The sequence below is a fragment of the Saimiri boliviensis genome, chromosome Y (assembly GCF_048565385.1).
Source record: "Saimiri boliviensis isolate mSaiBol1 chromosome Y, mSaiBol1.pri, whole genome shotgun sequence".
Taxonomy (NCBI): Eukaryota; Metazoa; Chordata; class Mammalia; order Primates; family Cebidae; genus Saimiri; species Saimiri boliviensis.
The window spans coordinates 11,400,953-11,424,944 of NC_133471.1; the positions used below are offsets into that span (position 1 = coordinate 11,400,953).

The 23,992-nt window shown below is 47.9% G+C and overlaps 1 pseudogene; it reads left to right on the forward strand.

The window, feature by feature from the left end:
- The first annotated feature begins 1,153 nt into the window (after nucleotides 1–1,153).
- On the forward strand, nucleotides 1,154–12,829 carry LOC141583004 (interleukin-9 receptor-like; annotated as a pseudogene).
- The last annotated feature ends 11,163 nt before the right edge of the window (nucleotides 12,830–23,992 follow it).

The window sequence follows — 23,992 nt, forward strand, 5'->3', positions numbered from 1 at the left end:
TCGGCCTTCAAAAGTGCTAGGATTACAGGCTTGAGCCACCACACCTGGCATGAGGTCGGTTTTATGTGCCAACCTAGAAAGATGGTGCAAAACTATAGGGGAAACATTTTTGCATAGACTTTTACTCTCACCAGCAATGTAACAATGCCTGAAGAAGGCTGCAAAGTGGCAGCACAGCAGGAGTCTTTAAGAAATATGTATTTGTTTCAGCTCAAGAAGTGTCTGGACGGATGCCATCACCCGCACCTGTAATCCCAGCACCTAGGGAGGCTCAGGTGGGTGGATCACTTGAGATTAGGAGTTTGAGACCAGCCTGGTCAACATGGTGAAATCTCATCTCTAATAAAAACACAAAACAATCATCTGGACTTGGTGGTGGCTGCCTGTAATCCCAGCTACTCAGGAGCTGAGGCAGGAGAATATTCTGAACTCTGGAGCAGAGCATGCAGTGAGCTGAGATCGCATCACTACATTCCTGCCTGGGTGACAGAGTGAGATTCAGTAAAAATAAAAATCAAAAAAGTAAAAGCAAAAGTGTCTCCATGCATTTGTGCCTAACTGCTTACAGCAGCTACTTCTGGGGGAAAGTGAAAGGGGACCCTGTTAAAAATGTTCTCTTCTGTACTGTTTTTCTTCAAATGAGTCTGCATTGCTTTTATGTGTAATACTCTCCCAAAGCCTGATGTTCAGTTTGCCATAGCTGATGGAAGGAGAAACTGAGCCTCGGATTTTCGCAAAGCATACGAGAGAAGGGCACTGCTCTGCACCTGCACAGGGTCCTCGCTTCCTGGGACCAGTTTAATGCATGTCTGTGGTGTTTCCTGGGAAGAACACAGAGGACACTCACTTGCCAGTCAGTAGACAAATCACTGAAGTCTATGTCTGGCAGTCCGCAGTGTCACAGGGACTGTCATGTCTCACAGTTCCCTGGGTTACAAGATCAGCAGTGGCAGACACTTAGCTCTGCTTGCGAGAGAAGCTCTGTAATGTGCTTGTGGTTTCAGATGTGGGCAGCCTATGTGAACTTGTCGTGCAAGGCTCACATCACCAGCTGTGGCAGTTATCTCCTGAATCAGGCTGAGGGTCTTTGCTGTGCAACCAGAGACATTTGGGTGACAAGTCACCTCCAGGTTGGGGGTGCCTCAGATTTGTGATGGGACTGGGCAGATGCATCTGGGAAGGTGAGTCTGTGCTTTGGGTTTCTCAACCTCTCCAGTCAGCATGAAATTCAGGAGGTAGAGAAGGACAAGTGGCCCTCCATCCATGGGCCCAGGAAGCCACTGTGGAAGCATGTCATTTTAGAGCACCACCCTAGCTTTACCTCCTCTGGTGTTCTGGCATTGGGTATGTATTAGAGATAGCAAAATTTGCAGAGCTGACCTCAAGGATTCCAAACTAATTTCCAGACCTGTAGGGGTCATGGGTTCTGCTGTGGCCAGTGTGAACATGATCCAAGTGGATGGAGGGAAGGGCATTGTCTTTGTCAGACAGAATTTCTAATTATGGAAGGAACTCTGCTTCCTCGATGATTGAACTGACCTTTGTAGGGGTGAGAATAAATGAGCATACTTGGGCTCCAATTGTCATGGCCATAGGCTGGAGCTGAGGTCTAGGCCCAGGCCCGGGAAAGCCTCTAGCAAACACCAGGCATTTGGTTGTTTTAGTGCAGAAGAGGAGCCAGGAGGATTGGGATACCCCACTGGACCTGTGTGTGGGGCAGCAGGTGAGGGTGGAATTCCAGATGGATGGTCAACCCAGCCAAGCAGAGGAAGGGGAGGAGAGGGGTTGTTTCAGAAAGAGCATAGCCTTTTCAGTTTCCTGGAGGAAACTATAGTCTGGAGGATGTGGGCCCTGGTGGGATCCTCCTGTGCCGTCCCTGCCCTCTGCTCTTCCTGTGACATATGCTGTTCTGGGCTCACCCTTTCTTCAGAGTTTAGCTACATGGGGTAGATTAGTACCAAGAGTGGGTATCCTCACAGCACGTCTTTAAGTATCATCCCAGAGCCCTGCTTCTGGATGCTGACAACATGAACATCATCCAGAAGCAAGGGCAGCCTATGCTAGAGTGGAGGGGTTGGAGAAAGATTTATCAAACAGTTGAGATGGGTGCAGGGAATGCAACATGATCAGACAGGGTCCTGCCTCAAGGAGCCTCATGTAGGGACATCACACAGTGACGATCTTCAACTACAGTGGGGTAGCAAGGCTGTGGGCAGAGCAGGCAACACATGGGTACCTCTTCACAAAGACAGCAGGAAGAGGATGGGCATCATTTTTCCATCTCAGCTGCAGACTCCAGGAATATATGCCAATACCTTTACTCCAGCCCTGGCCTATGACCACTGCCCAACCCTTGGGTCCTGTCAATTCAGGCCCCTGCTCCCATTTCCAGCCCCATCTTCTGTCACAGCTTCCATGACCCCAGGCTCCAGCTGTGTCTAGGGTACCAGGGTCTGCATTTCTTCCTCTTCTCCCAGCTGACAGAAGAACTTGCTGGACAAGTGCCCACTTAAATAGCAACTTCCACCCTATCCACCTCAATGGCTGCCAGCCTACTAAATGAGCTACAAGAACCAGGATATGCTTCCCTGCCCCCATTACAAAAGACAAAATTAGACCAGGTGTGTTGGCTCATGCCTCTCATCCCAGAACTTTGGGAGGCCAAAATCGGTGGATCACTTGAGGCTGAAAGTTTGAGACTAGCCTGACCAACATGGTGAGACCCTGTCTCTACTAAAAATACAAAAATCAGGCCGGGAGTGGTGGCTCGCGCCTGTAATCCCAGCACTTTGGGAGGCCGAGGCGGGTGGATCACTAGGTCAAGAGGTTGAGACCATCCTGGCCAAGATGGTGAAACCTCGTCTCTACTAAAAATAAAAATAAAAAATAAGCTAGGCATGTTGGTGGGCGCCTGTAGTTCCAACTATTCAGGAGGCTGAGGCGGGAGAATCACTTGAACCCAGGAGGTGGAGGTTGCAGTGAGCTGAGGTCATGCCACTGAACTCCAGCCTGGCAAGTGGTGACAGACTGAGATTCTGTCTCAGAAAAAAAAAAAAAAAAAAAAAAAAAAATAGTGAGATGTGGTGACACATGCTTGTAATCCCAGGTGCTTGGGAGGCTGAAGCAGGAGGATCACTTGAACTCAGGAGGTGTAGGTAGCAGTCAGCTGTCATCACACTAATGCACTCCAGCCTGGGTGACAGACCAAGATGCCATCTTAAAAAAAAAAAAAATGTATATATAATGAGCTCTGTGTAATTGTATAAGGCCAACTTGGAGAGTGTGCTTCATGTCACAGAGGAGCCCAGGGCTACCTAGCCAGCCTCCCTGATGGTGGCCTGCTCTGGTCTAAAACTCTGCTTGGTGTTACGTGAGTGCTCAGGGGATGAGGGCCAGGGAGGGTGAAGGGCTGAGCTTGTCTGAAGACCCTCCTGTGGGTGTGGCAGAGCCTGTGGCCTGAGGCAGGGCTCCAAGTGCAGGGCAGCCCACAGCTTCACAGTGCCCCAGGAAACCAGGGCAGGCAGGCCAAGAGGCTCAGTAGCCATCTGGGCCAGAGCTTGACGTTGAGGCCGTGGAAGAGATAGGGATCTCAGAAGAGACCAAAAAGTGATCCATGGACTGAAGGTTATGACCACAGACCCAATCTGGGAGAGACTGTGCAGGGCAGTGATGTCAGCCAGGCTCCCCAGCAGGACTGGGAGTGTCAGGGGCAGCTCTGTCCCAGGTTGCAGACACTGGGTTTCCCTCCTGCTCTCAACAACCATCCTGTGAGCGGGTGTTGTTTGAGCTGTGGTGAGGCCTCCCTGGTGACATCCAGGAGCAGGGAGGCTGCAGGTCGGGATGTGTGCACCTGCCTGGACTGATTGGCCCTGTGGTCTAGGATGGAGGAAGGGACCTCTTCCTTCAGCCACCCCATCCCACTCCTTGCTCTCAAACCATCTGCTTCTGGGTTAGCCTATGGCCGGCCTGGCCTGATTCTACGCAGATGTGGGTGTTTCTCCACAGTTGGTGTAGCGGTCATTCTTCTTGGGGCCTAGGTCAGCTCTTAGGTGTGGCTGTTGTGCCTGGGCTTCCTTACGGTCCTGGTAATCATTCTAACCCTGCCTTCACATATCCCAAGAGGTGGCTGACTGTCTTCCCCAACTTTCCAGTAACTGCTGCAAGAAGGAACAGACACTGCTGCAGAGAACTTGCCATGGTGTTTCATGCTGTGGCTGGTGGTGACAGGCTGCACGCTCCATTCTAGGGAAGGGCGAGATTTCCTGATCATCACTCTTAATGGGGGACTGTCCTGTGGGTACCTGGATACACTGTTGGGAGTGGCATGTAGTGGGGTTAGTGTAGTGCCCACTGTCCATTGAGGATGTGCAGGTTTCTTAAGGGTGTGCTTGATGTAGTTTGCATGCATGTCTGTTTTTATTTCTCCTTCCTTATCACTAATCAGTCTTGTATAACTAGGCTGGCCCTGCTTCCTGCCTAGGGGTTATCCTGCCTAGTAGCATCTGGAGCTGGAAATGGGGTGATAGGGCATCAGCAGACTTCCCACACCCAAGTACTTTCTGACACCCAGCCCCTCATCTCCAGCCAACCTCTGGCTCTCCCAGAGATCCTGGGGCTCAGGCCTCACATTTCAGCATGGGGGGCTTTGCCCTTCTGGTGGTGCTCTTTCTTGGGACAGATACCCCGCTACCATCCTTGTCCACCTTCCTGGGGCAGAACCCTGGGATGGGTCTTTAAGAAGACAGAAAGGAGAGAGAATACATAGAGGCTGGGCACGGTGGCTCACACCTGTAATTCCAAGACTTTGGGAGGTCAAGACAGGTGGACCCCTTGAGGTCAGGAGTTCAAAACCAGCCAGGCCAACATGGTGAAACCCCGTCACTACTAAAAATACAAAACAATTAGCTGGGTGTGGCGGCGGACGCTTGTAATCCCAGCTACCTGGGAGGCCAAGGCAGGAAAATCACTTGAACCAGAAAGGCAGAGGTTGCAGTAAGCCAAGATTGCACCACCGCCCTCCAGCCTGAGCAACAGAGGGAGACTCCATTAAAAAAAAAAAAAAAAAAAAAAAAAAAAAAAAAAAAAATTCTGTAGAGGTTGTCTGTGTGACCCTGGGCAAGCCATCTCCCCTTCTCAGGACTCAACTCCTTGCCTGTGAATGCAAGTAACAAGTTCCCCCAACCCTGACTCCTCTGCGGGGGTGCAGGGAGTTGGGCTGGCTGAGGCAGAGGTGGAGACCTAGCTGAGTCAGAGTACAGGATCTAAGTTTGAGGGTGCACCTCACACACTGCAGTCATGAGCCTTGCTGGGTCAAACGGCTTTTCTGAGCTTCAGTTTCTTATGAGTAAAGCCTGGGCAATGGTGCCCAGTGTCTTTCTTTCTTTTTTTTTCTTTTTTTTTTTTTAAGAAATTTACTAAATTTACAAAAAAAAATTGTATTTTAGGTTTTGGGGTACATGTGAAGAACATACAAGATTGTTGTATAGGTACACACATGGCAGTGTGATTTGCTGCCTTCCTCCCACTCACCTGTATCTGTCATTTCTCCCCATGCTATCTCTCTCCACCCCCCACCGTTTATCCCCTATTTCCCTCCAACATACCCCAGTGTGTGCTGCTCCCCTCCCTGTGTCGTGTTCTCATTGTTCAACCCCTGCCCATGAGTGAGAACATGCAGTGTTTGATTTTCTACTCGTGTCAGTTTGCTGAGAATGATAGTTTTCAGGTTCGTTCATGTCCATACAAAGGACACGAACTCATTGTTTTTTATGGCTGTGTAATATTCTATGGTATATATGGGAATATATCCAAAGGATTATAAATCGTTCTACTGTAAGGACACTTGCACACGAATGTCTTTTGCAGCATGGTTTACAATACCAAAGACCTGGAACCAACCCAAATGCCCGTCAATGAAAGACTGGACAGGTTGCCCAGTGTCTTTCACAGGACACTGTGTGAGTGGGGAGCACCCCTCCAGAGCAATTCATGGGGAGCACCCCTCCAGAGTGGGATGGCTCGTTCGCACAGGGTCCTCAGCCCAGTCCTTTGCAGGCTGGACCTTGGAGAGTGAGGCCCTGAGGCAAGTCATGGGCACCTGGCTCCTGACCTGCATCTGCATCTGCACATGTCTCTGCTCGGGAGTCTCCATCCCAGGGGAAGGACGAGGTGAGCGCTGGGCACTGGTGTCTGTGTGAGATGGGTGGAGAACTAGGGCATGTCTGGGTGACTGGATTGTCCTCTGTTGAGCCCCTAGGAAAAAGTTTGTCCCAAACTGTGCTGGGGCATGTCCTCTAGGGGTCAGCCTGGACCTCAGTCTCTAGTCTCCGACATATACCTCCCTACCTTCGGCGTCTGGATTGACCTTAGTCTCATTTCGTTCATCCTCTTGACACCTCTCTGAGTCTAACTGGCCCAGGCACCATGAATCAGAGCTCATCACTTCCCAGGCCTATCAGTGCTTCCCTGAATAGATTCTGGGATCATTGACTGGTGACTGCCCTGCGAAGGTGTCAACCATCAGATCCCCCCAACCCTCCAGCTCAGCTCTGCCCTGAAGCACTTACCATTGGCTCCCAACCATCATTATTTCCAGGGCCCAGGGCTGAAACCTTTACCTGCCTCACCAACAACATCCTGAGGATCCATTGCCACTGGTCTGCCTCAGAGCTGGCCTAGGGCTCCAGCACCTAGCTCCTCTTTACCAGGTGAGGATGGAGGGCCATGACCACCTGGACAGGGATGAGGGAGAGGTCTCCAAGATTGCAGCAGTTGCACCAGAACAGTGTAGCAGTCCCATGGTTCTGATACACACCCTTTCCAGCAACCAGGTGCCTGGTGGCACACATAAGTGCATGTTGCAGGGCAGTGAGTGCACTCTACTGCTGCCACCCGAGGCGGTGATCCTGCCATCCAACAATTTCACCATCACTTTCCACCACTGCCTGTTTGGGAGGGAGCTGGTCAGCCTGGTGGACCCACAGTACCTGCCCCAGAGACACGGTGAACAGTAGCTATATGTCAGGGATGGACCCCTTGGCAAGAATATTCTGGCTGCCTGGTAGCTGGGGGCAACACCCCAGTGGCCCAGTGAGTGTTCTCAGTCCCTGCCAAGTGAGATCCAGGGCTGGGGGCTGGGTGGCACCTGGGAGGCGAGTGCCCACATAGGTACTGCAGGGGCAGGGTTTTAGCATTAAATAAAGATGCAGGGCTGCTAGTTGGGGCACAGTTGCCGTTTAAGTCATGGGAAATGCTCTTCAGTCATCCCAGGAAGGACTCCAATAATATGTTGGGAAGAACTTCCAGCAGTTGACTGAGAAGGAAAGGGAAGCAATATTTAGAAACCACCTAATCACGCTGTGGAGGCCAGTGGAAGTGATTGCTGTCCTGTCCCACCTGGGGCTTTACTGGACCTGTCTTCCAGTCAGGTGTCTGGTTGGAGAGGGTCTTGACCATGCCCCTTGGGAATCTTTCAGATCTCCAGTCTTGGGTGTGCTGAATGACAGACCCAGACCCATGGACCTTCAGCCTCACATGGATTCACTCTGTTCCAGTTAAGCTGGATCCACCTCTGACTTGCAGAGCAATGCCAGCACTGGCCACTGCACGCTGACCTGGATCATCAGTCCTGCCTTGGAGCCAATGACCACACTTCTCAGCTATGAGCTGGCCTTCAAGAAGCAGGAAGAGGTAACACTTTGGCTGGTTTTCTCCAGAGTCCTCTCTCCTGGGAACAGCAGCCCAGGGCAGAATCCCCACTCTACACAGGGAGATGTCAACTGGCAGTAATGAGGAGGGGAGGAACTAGAGCCAGGTGTGTGTGTACATACACATATACTGACATGCACATGTGTACGCTTTGTGTGCGTGCATGGGAGTTAGGGGGAGTCTGCCTGTCTCTGTGGGTGTGTGCCCGTAAGTGTGGTGAGTGTGCATGTATGTACTTATGTGTGCACACATGGAAATGTGCACACTTATGTGTTTGCACACCCATGTTTGCATGTTTATATGTAAGTGTACATGAAAGTGTGCCAGTGCCCGGTGTTTGTATATGTGAGAGTGCCTGTGTGGATGAGTGTGTATGCAACTGTGGTGAGTGTGGTGAGTGTGTTCATGCATAAATGCATGTGCTGTGCATATGAGTGTGCATGCAACTGTGATAAGTGTGAAAGCGTCCCTGTAGATGTTTGCCTGCGTGTGCATATGTGTATCTGGGGCAAATGCAGCTGTGTCTGTGTGTGAGTGTCAGTTTCAAAGTATGCCTTCTCTGCGTGTGCACACATGAATGTGGCAAGTGTGCCTGTGTGTTAACACAGGCATGTTATATGCATATAATAATACATGTGTGTATTCTTGATGGTTGAAGGTTGAAACCCCACCTTCAGTCCCTGCTAACTGTCTCCACCCCCACAGCGGGCCCAGCACAGGGATCACATTGTTGGAGTTACTGGGCTTATACTTGAAGCCTTTGAGCTGAACCCTGGCTTTATTCATGAGGCCACGCTGTGTGTCCAGATGGCCATGATGGAGGATGACATGGTGGAGGAGGAACGTTATACAGGCCAGTGGAGCAAGTGGAGCCAGCCTGTGTGCTTCCAGGCTCCCCAGAGAAAAGGTGGGCATTGCTTTGGCTCCTGCACTTCTAGAGTCTGGGCTGGGTGTCCTCTACCCTGTTCACCTCACCCCCACACCCTTTCAACCTCCTGGAAGTCCCTCCTTGAGGCAGTCATGCCCCAGTTGACACCCATCCTCTGAAGCTCTGAGGTCTAAATGGAGGAAGCAAACACCTGTCAACGCTGGGGTTTCCTGAGAACTTGTAGTCAGTGGCACCTGTTAGGACTGAGGTCGGCAGGGCTGCACACCAGGGCTGGTGCTCCTGCATGGAGGCTGGATGTGACCTCGGTGTCCTTAGTGAGAGCTGGGCTGACCTTTGTGCATTGCAGTGCTGAGAGGTCCCATGGACCTTATGACCCAACACGTGGAAGATGGGAAGAGTGAGGCCCAGGTATATGGCTCATAAACAAGGTCCTTCAACAGGTGACACAAACCTTCAAGGCCCATCACAAATCTCCCACTTTGGCCCAGGGCACTAAACGGTGCACCTTTGCCAAGTAGGTTTGTGGGGAGCCTCCTGGCACTGAGGCTGCTCACAACCCCGTGCCCTTCCTGACCATAGGTCCTCTGATCCCACCCTTGGGGCACCCAGACAACATCTTTGTTGCTGTGTCTGTCTTTCTCCTGCTGACTGGCCTGATCTACTTTCTGTTCAAGCTGCCACCCAGGTAGGTAGCTGGCGTGTGTGTGTGTGTGTGTGTGTGTGTGTGTGTGTGTGTATGTGTGTGCATGCACACTTGTGTGAAAGGGTAAGGGTGTACATGTCTTAGTGTACGTGTGAAGATGTATCTCTATGTGCATGTGTGAGTGTGTTGTGGGGGGGGTATCAAGGTCCACCTCTACCTGGTTTCTCCCTTCCCCTCCCCACTGTCAATGTTGACAGTGGAGTGGGCTTCTCCAGTCTTCCCCGTGGGCCAGAAGAGGGTGCTCAAGTTGCCAGGGGAGAGAAGGGAAGGGGGATCTGGGGCAGAGGCTGAAGATAAGGACAGCTTGGTCCCAACCAAGCCCAGAATCACGGAGATCAGCAGCCCAAGGTCCTGGTCTCCTGCCTCTGGAGGAGCTCTGTTCTTTCATATGTTCACACATTCTATGAAAGGACATTTGGGGCATCTGGTGTACATGGGACCCTGTTCTCACCCTGGCAGATGTGTTAGAGAACAAGCTGGACAAGGGCACTCCTTAAATAAACCATCATGCCTCATGCACCGCATGTCAGGCTTCAAGAGAGGGTGCTGGGGCCGTGTCAGGGAGTAGATGTGAAAAAGAGGGTGTGGGGACAGGGGTGTTGTCTGGGGCCAAGTGAGAGCGCACTTGGCTTCTCCTTGGAGCAAAGGAAAGTATGAAACTGTGTGATATAACCTACTTTAATCTTTTGAGAAATGGATCGCTGGACAAGGGGACAGGGGACACCTTCTGGAGGACAATGTGCACCAATATGGTACACAGCAGGAGATGATTTGGCTTGAGCCAGCCAAATAAGTGGAGAAAGAGCAAAGAAGAGGGAATTGCAGGGTCTTAGGAGGAGAAATAGAGGGGACATGTGGCTGGTTGAGATATAAGTGGTGACCCCTGAGGTGGGGAAAATGGGAAGAGCCTTGCTGGGAAGTTGGTGAGGTCTCTTTGGACCTGCTGGATTGGAGCCCCAGGTGACATCCTTGTGGGAGAGTCAGTGGATCCTCAGCAGCAAGTCTGGTGCTCAGGGAGACACTGGGTGGCGTGGGAGCTGCAGACCTCCTGCTGATGACAAAGACGAGTTTCTGGAGGTGCTGGCTCCCTCTGTGGACTGAGGACACAGCCGGTAACTCTCTGTTCTGAACCTGCCATTGCAGGTCACGCTCTCAAGGACATGTGCCTCGGCATAAATCAGTCCCATGTGGCCATTAGGCAAGGAGGCCCAGATGGGTCCTGACCCGAGAGTGGGTTGGGATGTGATGAGATGGAAGAGAGGCTCATCCTCTGCAGTGACCTCAGTCCACTTGCATTGCCATAGGCCTCTGACTGGCCTCTCCTGGCCTCAGGGTGAAGAGAACCTTCTACCAGAACGTGCCCTCTCCAGCGGCATTCTTCCAGCCCCTCTACAATATGCACAATGGGAACTTCCAGGTGGGTGTAGAGACCATGGCAGGGTGTGGGGGGCAGGGGTTCACTAGAACACTGGCCTGCTCAACATGTTGGCTTTCATGAGGGCTGGCGGGCAGTGAGGGAGCTTTGTTTATGCTTGGAGTCCTTTTTGTATATTAAGTGAATTTCGATTTATACCATGTCTCAAATGGGGAAAAATTAGTTTTATTTTTCCATTGCTGATGCCTTTTTGTTCTAGTGTCTCCAGTTCCGTTGTTGATGGAAAAAAAATGTAAATGTCTAATGACTTATCTCTGTCTCCTCTGGTTTGTACCTGTCTGCACCCACCACATGCCTCACCTCCTCCTCCTGTGAAGTTGTTTGTGGGGAAGGGTCTGTGGTGGATGCACTGCCATTGGGGCTCTCACTGCCACTGGGCTCCTGCTCTGCCTAGTCCCCTGGTCCCCCTCGGATCACACTTTCCTCCCTCCCCCCCATGTTGGGCTCTCAACCGAGGAACCAGTGAGCAACTGGGCTGGAGGTTCATGCCCTCTGGGTGGTAGGAGGGGGAGAGAAAGGGCTCCAGTGGTCTCTGGATTTTCTCTTTAGACTCCTCATTTTGGGCAGAGGACAAGAAGCAGTGAGTGTTCCTTCCTGTGGTCTGAACCAAGTTGGCCCCGCTTCTCCAGGATCTTCCCTGCTGGATGCCCTTGGACATCCCTGGACCCTCTGTGGCAAGGATGTTCGCTCCACACCACAGCTCCTGCTTACTGTGCAGAATAATCCTTTTCTCGCTCAATAAGGGGCCTAGTTTTCAAGATTTTTGTCCAAAAATAGAATTTGAAACATGAACTGACACCTGGCCTCTTTCAGAGTCCCCCTCTTTTCCTAAGGTGGTAGGTGTGACTCTTAAGAACCTGGGCAGCTGAGAACAAGGCTGAGTAGGGCACAAATTGTGATGGTCACCTGGACTGTCATCCTGTTGCAGGCACCAGCCCTTCCCTAGAGAACCAGGGCACTTGCCAGGGGTTATTTAGACCCTTGGGCGGGGATCTAGTGCCATAGCTTGGTCTCCAGAGAGTAGTGCAATGATGGAGGGTGTGGTGTGTGTGGTGCATGGGCTGGAGGCTCCTGGTCCCTCCAAGGGAACTGCTTCTTTTTGGATGTAAGGGGCCCCCTGTGGCCCCACAGAAGTATTCAGTTCTGCTGGTCTTAGCCAAGTGCTTTGAAAATCACCAGTCCTGACAGCGACTCTTGTGTGTGTGTGTGTGTGTACGTGTGGATCAGGTAGGAGTGCCCAGTCTCAGTAGCTGATGAAAGGCCCTGAGACACATGCTGTCAGACGTTGGCTCTATCCTGGGCAGATATCACCATCTGTACCTTGGTTCAGGCTGTTGTGAGCACCAAGCCCTTTGCTGGGGGAGTCATGAGGACCTGAAGGGACTCAGGGTTCCATGTTCAGGCTGGGGTGGCACATGGAGCAATGACAGAATGCTCAAGACACAGGTGCTGCTTGGCCTCTGGGTGTGGACTCCAGGAGGGCTTCCTGGAGGAGGACGGAGGCTGGGCTTGCCAGAAAGGAGGCAGCTGCTCCCACGATGAGTTCTGAACATGCTGCCTGAGCCCTTCCTTCCTCCCACACTCTGTTCCAGACTTGGATGGGGGTCCACAGGACCAGCGTGCTGCTGAATCAAGACTGTGAAGGCACCTCACGAGGAGCCTTGGAACCCTGCATCCAGGAGGCCATTGCACTGTTCACCTGTGGCCCACTGTATCCTTGAAAATCTGTGTGTCTGGAGGAAGAGAGGAGAGGGCACAGCCGATTGCCTATCTGCCACAGGAGGACTGGACTCCCATGTCCCCCACCAGGTCAGCTCCCCCAAACTCAGACAGCAGCAGCAGGAGCAGTGACTACTCTGGTGTCTTGGACTGCTATGGGGGACGCCATCCCTCAACCTTCCCTAGAAACATACAGAGCTCTGGGCCCATCCCAACCCTGGCCTGTGGCCTTTCCTGTGAGCATCAGGGCTTGGAGACCCATCAAGAAGGTGCCCAGATGCTGGCTGGTCACTGCCAGAGGACTGGGCTGCATGAGGACCTCCAGGGAATGTTGCTCCCTCTTGTCTTCAACAAGTCTCGGTCCTGGACATTCTAGGTCCCTGATGTATCATGTCCATTTGGGAAAATGGACTGAAGTCTCTGGAGCCCTGGTCTTGGAATGAACCTCCTGAGAAGGGACCCCCTAGCAGTGGTCAGAGGTCCTGTCTGGATGGAGGCTTGAGCTGGTCCCAGTGTTCTCCTGATCCTCCTTTCTAGAGATTAAAAGGGGCTTGATGGCTGTTGCAAGGTATTGATAACTGGGAGGAGGGGCCAGAGGAGGAGTGAGGGGTTGGGTTTGACCAGCCCCGGGCTTTCTGGGCTCTAGAACTAGCACAGTGGAGGCTCAATGACTTCTGGGGACAGCAGTGCCTTAAGGAGGGTGTCATGCATAATTTATGGGTTAGGAGAGTGTCATCACACATATGGGGGACGGTGATCAGATGCATTAAAGAATCAGGCTAACACATACATTGTGTGATTAGAAAATGGCAATAAGCTCTTCTTTGGGTGCAGACTTTAGTATATCATGAGGCCAGGGGTAAGTATTATCATAAGGCCACGGTCATTCTCCTGGCCTTGTGCACCAGCAGATGATAGAGTCAACTACCTTATGGTGGGATGATGCTTCGCTTATTTTTTTCTCAGACAGTGGGCAAGGTCTAGTCAGCTAGTATGGCACGTGGAGGGTGATGCTGCAAGGTCTGGTGGTCAGTGGGCATGTATGGAACATGTTAGTGGGAGTGGGCCAAGTCCCATTTCTGCTCTGTCTCAGCAGGCGTATGCTCCCTCTGAAGATACTAAGGAAGGATCCGTTTCAGGCCTCTCTTCATCTTCTGTTAGTTTCTTGGCTTGTGACAGCAAAGCTCCAATCTTTTTTGTTTTGTTGCCCAGGCTAGAGTGCAGTGGCACAATCTTGGCTCAATGCAACCTCCATTTCACCTCCCGGGTTCAAGCGATTCTCCTGACTCAGCCTCTGGAGTAGATAGGATTACAGTCACCTGCTACTGTGCCTGGCTAGTTTTTGTACTTTTAGTAGAGACAGTATTTCAATGTGTTGGCCAGGCTGATCTCAAACTCCTGACATCAAGTAATGCACCTGCCTTGGCATTCTAAAGTATTGGAATTACAGGTGTCAGCCACCATGACTGGTTAAAGCTCCAGTCTTTAAACAGATTTTTCCCTGTCTGCATTTATTTCTAAATCCCGTCCCTGCCACGTTTTATTTTAATTAATTAATTAATTAATTAATTTGTTTGTTTGTTTATTTTTTGAGACAAAGTCTCCGTCTCTCTCGCCCAGGTGCAATCTTGGCTTTACAGCAGGAGCACAGCCCTGCTGACACAGAGCAGATCTCAGCTCACTGTGACCTCCCTCGTCCAGCAATTCTCCTGCCTCAGCCTCCTGAGAGCTGGAATTACAGTTGCATGCCATCACATCCAGCTAATTTTTGTATTTTTAGTAGAGTTGGGGTGTCACCATGTTGGTCAGGCTGGTCTTGAACTCCTGAACTCGTGATCCACCTACCTTGGACTCCAAAAGTCCTGGGATTATGGGTGTGAGACATCAGGCCTAGCCAAATTTCCCCTTTTAAAAATCATGATCATAATGGATTAAGGCTGGCCTTAACAATTTACTCCTAACTTGATCATCTGCAAAGATACTATTTCCGTATAAGGACATATTCACAGGTACTGGGATTAGGACTTCAACCTGTGGGGCCTGACTATTGGTTTCACACACCATAGCCTCTCCTAGTGTGTCCCATCCTCTTCCTGGGTGCCCCAGGCAGAACACAGGAGGGCCTGACTGCAGGACTTTAGGCTGGCATTGGGATGATGATCTGTCTAGCTAGGGCTGTGACCAGATTCAGATAGGAGGTGGGACCTGACTCCTGAGGCAAGATTTGAAATCTGGACCAGATTACAGACGAGCTGATACAGGAAAATGGCAAAAGCACCCCTCCATAAGACACACCCACCAGTGCCAGGTGAGTTTGCCCTTCCATGGTAACACCTGGAAAATACTGCCCTTTTCCATGGCAATCACCTGAAAGTTACTGCCCTTTTTCTAGAAGTGTCTAAATAACCTGCCCCTTAATTTGCATATAATTAAAAGTGGGTATAAATATGATTGCAGAACTGCCTCTGAGCTGCTACTTGGCTCACTGCCTATGGGGTATCCCTGCTCCATAAGGGTGTCCTCTGCTGCTGCTATGCACAGCTGCTTCGATAAAACTTGCTGTCTAACACCACCGACTTGCTCTTGAATTCTTCCCTGGGTGGAGCCAAAAGCCCTCCTGTATTAAGCCCCAATTTCTGGACTCACCTTCCCTGAATCAAGAGTGCTCTGGTGTTGGGAGCACTCAAATTTTGAAGGTAGGGTGAAATGGAGGCTGTTTTCTCTCTGGGTCCTGAGCTCCCTTGGGGGCTGTGATGCTCCCTGCAACCTAAGCAGAAAGAATTACCTGTAGCCTGAGGCCCCCAAAAGCAAAAGCCCCTTCTGTGTCAGATAGGCAACCCTTCTACCCTGCATGCCTGCAGAGCTTCTGGGGTTCTGTGGGGAGCCTCAACAGAGCTGGATCCCGGTCTGTGGAGATGAAGCAGGCCCCAGAATACATCTTTAACATCCAGATAGTGGGAGGGTATGGATGGAAGAAAGGTACAGGCATCCTCAGCTCTAATCTAACCAAGTATAAAAATAGGAGTGTGAATACACTTCCTGGAGATAGGCTCTGGGGAGTCCTGGGCTGGTTTATATATAACAGGATCTGTGTGGCTCATGAGGCTCCTTGTGGAACCTGGGCTACCTCATGATCACACAAACGACCCCACAGTTGGGATGCCGCTCCTGTGTGGACCGAACACATCTTCATTCAACTCACGAACTTTCCCTAAGTGGCCCCTGGATACCTGGTTCTGGGCTGGAACCTGAGTGTGAAGCCACTGGAGGCTGAGTCATTGTAGGTGAGTTAGTCACCTTAGCCTGGCTGTCCTCTCTGCATAGAGCACTAGCCATACCTAGCAGACCGATATGAGTTCACCTGAGCAAGACACCTGCACACAGTGGTACTCAGAAAAAGCTAATAATTCCTTATTGAAATGAGACGGGGTGGGCCTGGCGGCTCATGCCTGTAATCTCAGCATTTTGTGAGGCCGAGGCAAGCAGATTGCTTGAGCCAGAAGTTTGAGACCAGTCTGGGCAACATGGCACAATCCCATGTCTACAAACAACACAAAAGTCATTAGCTGAGCATGGTGGTTCTTGCCTGGAGTCCTAGGTATTGAGGAAGCTGAGGCAGAAAGACTGATTAAGCCTTGGGAGGCAAAGGTTGCAGTGAGTCGAGATTGTGCCACTGCACTCCAGCTCGGGTGACAGAATGACACCCTGTCTCAAAAAAAAAGAGAGGAAAAAGAGAGATGCGACAACTCTTGGTGATCATGTGATGAGGTGTGGTTTATAGCAGGGCAAGTTGCAAGACCCTATGAGCCCGAGGAGGTGTTGCTGATCACTGGGCATCTGTGAAGGCCTCAGAGAGAAAGTGACCTGGACCCAAAATTACCACGCTGTGGGTTTAGGAGCTGGTAGATGGTGTGGTTGGAGCACAGGTCCGTTATGTGGTTGGACACGCACAGGCAGCACTGGACTGTGGACAAACTTGAATGCCAGGCCAATTCCTGGTGAAGGAACACTAAGGGACTGGGTTTTCCACTTTTTATTTTATTTTTATTATTATCTATTTATTTATTTTGAGACGGGATCTTGCGCTGCCGCCCATTCTGGAGGGCAGTGGTGAGATCTTGGCTCACTGCAACTTCCTCCTCCCAGGATCAAGCAATTCTGCCTCAGCTTCCTGAGTAGCTGTGATTACAGGGGCACACCACCATGTCCAGTTAATTTTTTTTTTTTTCTTTTTTTAGTAGAGACACGGTTTCACCACGTTGACTGGGTTGGTCTCGAACACCTGACCTGTGATTTGTCTGCCTCAGCCTCTTAAAGTGCTGGGATTACAGGCGTGAGCCACCACACCCAGCCTCCTCCTTTAATTGAAGTAAAAATCTCATACTATAAAATTAACTGTTTTAAGACATACAATTCAGTGACATTGCGTGCATGCACAATATTGTGCAACCATCGCCTCTTAGTTCCAAAATATTTTTATCATCCCAAAAGGAAGTCCCACCTATTAAGCAGCTAAGACCTAATCTGCCCTCCCTCTGACCCCTGACCACCACTCACCTGCTTTCTATAGCTATGGATACCTATTCTGGATATTTCATATGAATGGATACATATAGTCTCTGATATTTTGTGTACAGCTTCTTCCAGGTTGTAGCAAATATGAGCACCTCAATCCTTTTTACGACTCAATATTATTATTCATATTATTGTATAGATATACCAAATTTTGGCCGGGCACGGTGGCTCAAGCCTGTAATCCCAGCACTTTGGGAGGCCGAGGTGGGTGGATCACGAGGTCGAGAGATCGAGACCATCCTGGTCAACATGGTGAAACCCCGTCTCTACTAAAAATACAAAAAACTAGCTGGGCTTCGTGGTGTGTGCCTGTAATCCCAGCTACTTAGGAGGCTGAGGCAGGAGAATTGCCTGAGCCCAGGAGGTGGAGGTTGCGGTGAACCGAGATCACGCCATTGCACTCCAGCCTGGGTAACAAGAGCGAAACTCCGTCTCAAAAAAAAAAAAAAAAAAGATATACCACATTTTGTTTGTTGAGTCATCTCTTGATAGACATTTCCATTTTTTTGGTTATTGTGAATAGGGCTGCGATGAACACTTATGTACGTGTTTTTTTTTTTTTTTTTTTTTTTTTTTTTTTTTTGAATACTTGTTTTCAATTCTTTTATGATGTGTCTAGAAAAGAAATTGCTGGGTCCTATGGTAATTTTATGTTTAGCCTTTTGCAGAACCTCCAAACTTTTCCATAGGCTGTGCCAGTTTTCATTCCCATCGGCAATGTTCACATTTCTTCACTTCTTTGTCAACACTTGTTAGTTTCTGTTTGTTTTGTTTTTTTTTTGAGATGGAGTCTCACGGTGTCACTCAGGCTGGAGTGTGGTGGCACAATCACAGCTTGCTGCAACCTCTGCCTCCCAGGTTCAAGAAATTCTCCTGCCTCAGGCTCCCCAGTAGTTGACATTACAGGTGTGTGCCACCACTCCTGGCTAAGTTTTGTATTTTTAGTAGATATAGGGTTTTACCATGTTGGCTTGGCTGGTCTCGAAATCCTGGCCTCAAGCGATCTGCCCGCATCGACCTCCCAAAATGCTAGGATGGCAGACATGAACCATTGCTCCCAGACGTCTTGTTGTTGTTTTTGGTAATAATTATTCTAATGGGTGTCAAGTGGTATCTTATTGTAATTTTTATTTGCTTTTCCCTGATGGCTGGTAATGTTGAGCATGTTTTCATGTGCACTTTGTGTATCTTCTCTGGAGACAAGTCTTTTCAAGTCTTCTTCCCATTATAAAACTGTGTTGTTTGTCTTTTTGTTGAGATCTTTATATGTTCTGAATATTATACCTTTATGAGATACGACTTGCAATGTTTTTCTCCCATATAATTGGTTTCATTTTCACTTTCTTGGTAGTGTCCTTTGATGTACTACGCTTAAAATTTTTTACCTAAGTTTTAAATTTTGATGACGTCCAACATATCTATTTTTTGTTTTGTTTCCTGTGCTTTTTGGTGTCATACTTAAAATCATTGCTAAATCCAAAGCCCATAAACACGTGGAAAGAGGCTCAATATCACTTGCCATTAGATCAGTGAAAATCAAAACCACAATGAGATACCATTTCATACTCTTTGGAGTAACTATCTTTTTTTTTAAAAAAAAAAGGAAACTAACCTAGTGCCACGGAACGACACACTTAAAAATGTTTAAAATGGTAACTATTATGTCATGTGTCTTTCCCCATAACAAATGATTAAAATGGTAAATTATGCCACACAGAGCACAGTCTTCTCAAGAACTTATCCTGAAATAGTTCCATGTATGATGAAAGGAGACCCTTATCTCCTAAAGTGACAAGTAGCCTTTTTGTTCATCCTGCCACTGCATCCCGCAGGCTCTCTCACACACACCCAGCACAATTGCACCCACCTGAGTCCACTCCCACCTGGCCCATTGTGCCTCCTTCCATCAACCTATTCCCCTGTTTAACTCATCCCTCTACCCCATACAAACCACTGCCAATCACAGACCTGTTTAACATCTCTATAGTTTTTCCTTTGGCATCATGCAGTGTGTGATCTCTTCTGACTGGCTTCTTTCACTTAGTGATGTGTATGTCAATTCATCCATATCTTTGCATGGCTTCATATATCACCCCTCTCTCTCTCTCTTTCTCTTTTTAATTTTGAGACGGAGTCTTGCTCTGTTGTCAGGCTGGAGTGCAGTGGTGCAATCTCAGCTCACTGCAATCTCCACCTCCCAGGTTCAAGCAATTCCCCTGTTTCAGCCTCCCAAGTAGCTGGGACTATGGGTACGAGCCACCACACCTGGCTAATTTTTCCTATGTTAGTAGAAACGAGGTTTCACCATGTTGGCCAGGATGGCCTTGATCTCCTGACCTCAGATCACTCCTTTCTCTTACTGAATAGCATTCCATTCCATGGATATACCCAGCTTGGTTATTCGTTCACCTATTGAAGGCCAACTTGACTCCTTAAAGTATTTGGCCATTATGAAGAGATCAGCTGTACATAATTGCATATTGGTCTTCATTTGGACCTAAGTTTACGAAGCAGTTGTCTATATAGCTAGGAGTGCAACTGCTGGCTTTTATGGTGGGAAAATGTTTAGCTTTGAGAAAAATCTGCCAAATTACCTTCTGAAGCCGCTGTACCGTTATATATTGCAGTAGCACTGAATGAGAGTTCCTGTTGCAATTTTTATCGCATTAAAAAATATTTTAGCCATTTTAGCAGATGTTCAGTGGTTCACATTGTTACATTAATTTGCTTTTCCCTCATGCCAAGTGCTATTGAGCATTATTTTGGATGCTTGTTTGCCATCTGTGTATTTTTCTTTTCTTTCTTTCTGTCTTTCTTTTTCTCGAGGCAGAGTCTTCCTCTGTTGACTGGGCTGGAGTGCAGTGGCATCAGCTCAGCTCACTACAACCTCTGCCTCCCAGGTTCAAGCAATTCTCCTGCCTCAGTCTCCCAAGTAGCTGGTATTACAGGCACGTGCCACCACGCCTGTCTAATTTTTGAATTTTTAGTAGAGATGAGGTTTTGCCATGCTGCTGGTCAGGCTTTTCTTGAACTCCTGGCCTCAAGTAATCACCTGCATCCACTGCCTAAAGTGTTGGGATTACAGGCATGAACCTCTACACCCAGGCATAGCATCTGTATTTTTTTGGTGAGGTGTCTTTATATTTTAATTCAGGCTTTTTTTTTTTTTTTTTTTTTTTTTTTCTGCTTCTTCTTGTTGAGTGTTAGGATTTCTTTGTAAATTTTGCCCACAAGGCTTTTTCAGGGTTGTTTTGTGAATATTTTCTCTCAGTGTGTTACTTGTTTTTTGATTCTCTTAACAAGATATTTCACAGAGTAGTCATTTTAAATTTTAATGAAGTCCACATTATTATGTATTTCTTTCATCGACTGGCTTTTGATATTGTATCTAAGAAATCATCACCAACCCAGTCATGTGGATTTTCTTCTGTAACTTTATAATTTTATATTTGAAAATTTAAGTCTACAGACTGTCTTGAGTGTTTTTTTGGGGGATTGACTATGAGGTTTTGGTCTACGTTCATTTTTTTTCCCTGTGGTTTCCGATTGCTCTGTCACCATTTGTTGAACAGACTTTTATTTCCCCAATGAATTGCTTTTGCCCCTTTGACAAAATAAGTTGACTGTACTTACTCAGGGTTTTGGGGTTCTGTATTGTGTTCTGTTTATCTGTCTGTCCATTCCTTCAACAATTTCACTCTCGTCATTACTTTAGCTTTGTGGTGAAGCTACCATTAATGAGTGTGCTGTTCCTAAACAAGGAGTATTTACATTCATTTATATATTTATTTATTCTTCTCATCTGTGATCCAAGGTTTTCTGAATGCATATTTGTATGTATTTTGTTAGATTTATGCCTATAAATTCACTTGTGGGGGTGTTATTGCAGATGGTATTTTTTTTTTTAATTTCAAGTTCAAATTATTCCTAGGCATTGTTGCTGATAGACAGAAAATCAGGCAGTGCTCGGTGGCTAGGATTACACTTGTAATCCTAGCACTTTGGAAGGCCTAGTTGGGAGGATCGCTGGAGCTTGGGAGTTCTAGACCAGCTTGGGTGTCATAGCTAGACCTGCCACAACCCTAAAAAATGTAAATAAATAAATAAAAGAAAATCAGATGGTTCCAGGTGTGGTGGTGCACACCTGTAATCCCAGTGCATTGGGAGGCTGGTGCTGGAGAATCTCTTAGAACCCGGGAGCTGGAGGCTGAAACTAGGAATTGCGATTATGCCACTGCACTCCAGGATGGGCAATAAGAGTGAGACCCTCTCTCTTAAAAAGAAAAGAAAGAAAATCAAGTAACTTTCATCTACTGATCTTTTTTTTTTTTTTTTTTTTTTTTTTTTTTTTGTTTTCTCTTTTGAGACAGAGTCTGGCTCTGTCACCCAGGCTGGAGTGCAGTGACAGGATCTTGGCTCACTGCAATCTCCACCTCATGGGTTCAAGCAATTCCCCTGCTTTAGTTTGCTGAGTAGCTGGGATTACTGGGCACCGCTGCTTTAGCTTGCTGAGTAGCTGGGCACCACGCCCAGCCAACTTTAGTATTTTTAATAGAGACCAGGTTGTGCAATGTTAGACCGGTTGGTCTTGAACTCCTGACCTCAAGTGATTCGCCCGCCTTGCCCTCTCAAAGTAATGAGATTACAGGCGTAAACTAATCATTTTCTTTGCTTGCTATCTCCGTGCGTTCGGATCAAGGCATGGGACAGCGGATTCGATTTCAGTTCAGTTCAAATGGCGATTATTAAAAGCTCTGGAGACAACAGATGCTGGAGAGGATGTGGAGAAATAGGAACACTTTTACTTTGGAGAGAGTGTAAATTAGTTCAACCATTGTGGAAGACAGTGTGGCGATTCCTCAGGGACCTAGATATAGAAATTCCGTTTGACACAACAATTCCATTACTGGGCATATATCCAAAGGATTATAAATCGTTCTACTGTAAGGACACATGCACATGAATGTTCATTGCAGCACTGTTTACAATAGCAAAGACCTGGAACCAACCCAAATGCCCATTGATGATAGACTGGACAGGGAAAATGTGGCACATATACACCATGGAATATTATGCTGCCATCAAAAACGATGAGTTTGTGTTCTTTGTAGGGACATGGATGAACCTGGAAACCGTCATTCTGAGCAAACTGACATGAGCAGATGTTCTCACTCATAGGCGGGGGTTGAACGATGAGAACACATGGACACAGGGAGGGGAGCATCACACACTGTGGTCTGTCGGATGGAAATGGGGAGCGACAGTAGTGGGTGGGGAGTTGGGGAGAAACAGCAGAGGGAGAAATGCCAGATATAGGTAAAGGGGAGGAAGGCAGCACATCACACTGCCATGTGTGTACCTATGCAACAATCTTGCATGTTCTTCATATGTACCTGAAAATCTAAAATAAAATAAAATAAAATAATTAAAATAATAAATACAATAAAGTAAAATAATAAAATTAAAATAAAATAAAAATAAAAATAAATAAAATGAAATGATAATATAAATGAAATAAAATTAAAAATAAAATAAAATAAATAAAATAAAATAAAAATTAAATTTAAAAATAAATAAAATAGATATAAAATAAAATAAATAAAATAATAAAATAGAAAATAAAACAATTCTTTCCAAAATCGCTGCCTGGAAAATTCCAGACGCGCATTTTCAGATATTTCCCCAGGCCTGCCCCAAGGGGGCGCCCAGGTTCTGCGCTCCGCGCATGCGCACTGCAACCCATCCTCATGGCAGCGTCCTGGGCATCTATTGCGAGGACTAAGCTTCCTTTCATCAGGACCCACTTGGGAGAGTCCAGTTAGAGAAACCTTGTCCCGCCAAGTTGAAGGTGAGGAAAAGGCTTCCCATCACCTCTGAATGCGGTGGAGGGAGCATAGCTGCGTTTCCCCTTGGGCTGTTCATCGGAGCGACAGTTCTTGGAGGCTTGGGCGTGTCATTCCCACGCAGGCCAAAATGCGGTTATGGACGCGGGTATGTTTCTGGGGAGATACCCCGGTACCGGGAGAGGAGGAGGAACCGTCGGGTGGTCAGGAAGCTCTGGTAGGCGCAGGCAGCACAGCCTGACACCACGGAAATAGGTGCCTGGGATCAGTGCTTGGTGTTTTTCTTTGTTTATTTATTTATTTGGTTTTTAAGAAGGGGTTTTATTTATTTATTTATTTATTTATTTATTTATTCATTTATTTATTTATGTTAAGACGGGGTTTCACCATAATGGCCAGGCTGGTGTTGACATCCCGACCTCAGGTGATCCTCCCACCTCAGCCTCCCAACGTGCTGGGATTACAGGCATGTGCCACAGAGCCAGCCAGTGCTTGATGTATTTAACACCTGTTTATGAATGTAGTGGAAACACCATAGCAAAACAGAAAAGTGGGTACATTAATGCTAGTTAACACTAAGTTGTAAATCTGTATGGCCCTGGAGTCTTTTCTTCTCTCTCGTTTTTTTGTTTTTTTTTTTTTTTTTTCTTTAAAGATGGGGTTTCACCATGTTGGTCAGGCTGGTCTTGAACTCCCGACCTAAGTTGATCCGCCCTCCTTGGCCTCCAAAGTGCTTGGATTACAGGTGTGAGCCACTATGCCTGGCCAGTGCTTGGTGTTTTAACCCCTTGTTTATTAACGGAAATAATATTTGCACATTAACGCTAGTTAAAACTAAGCTGTAAACCTGTATGGCCCTGTTTTTTTTTTTTTTTTGTTGTTGTTGTTGTTTTTTTTTTTCTTTTTTTTTTTTTTTTTTTTTTTTTTTCCCAGACTGGATACAGTAGTCAGGTCTCAGCTTGCTGGAGTCTCTGCCTCCCGAATTTAAGCGATTCTCGTACCTCAGCCTCCTGAGTAGCTGCGACTACAGGCATTTGCTACCACGCTCAGCTAATTTTTGTATTTTTTGTAGAGAGCAGTTTCACTGTGTCGGCCAGATTTGTCTCAAACTCCTGACCTCA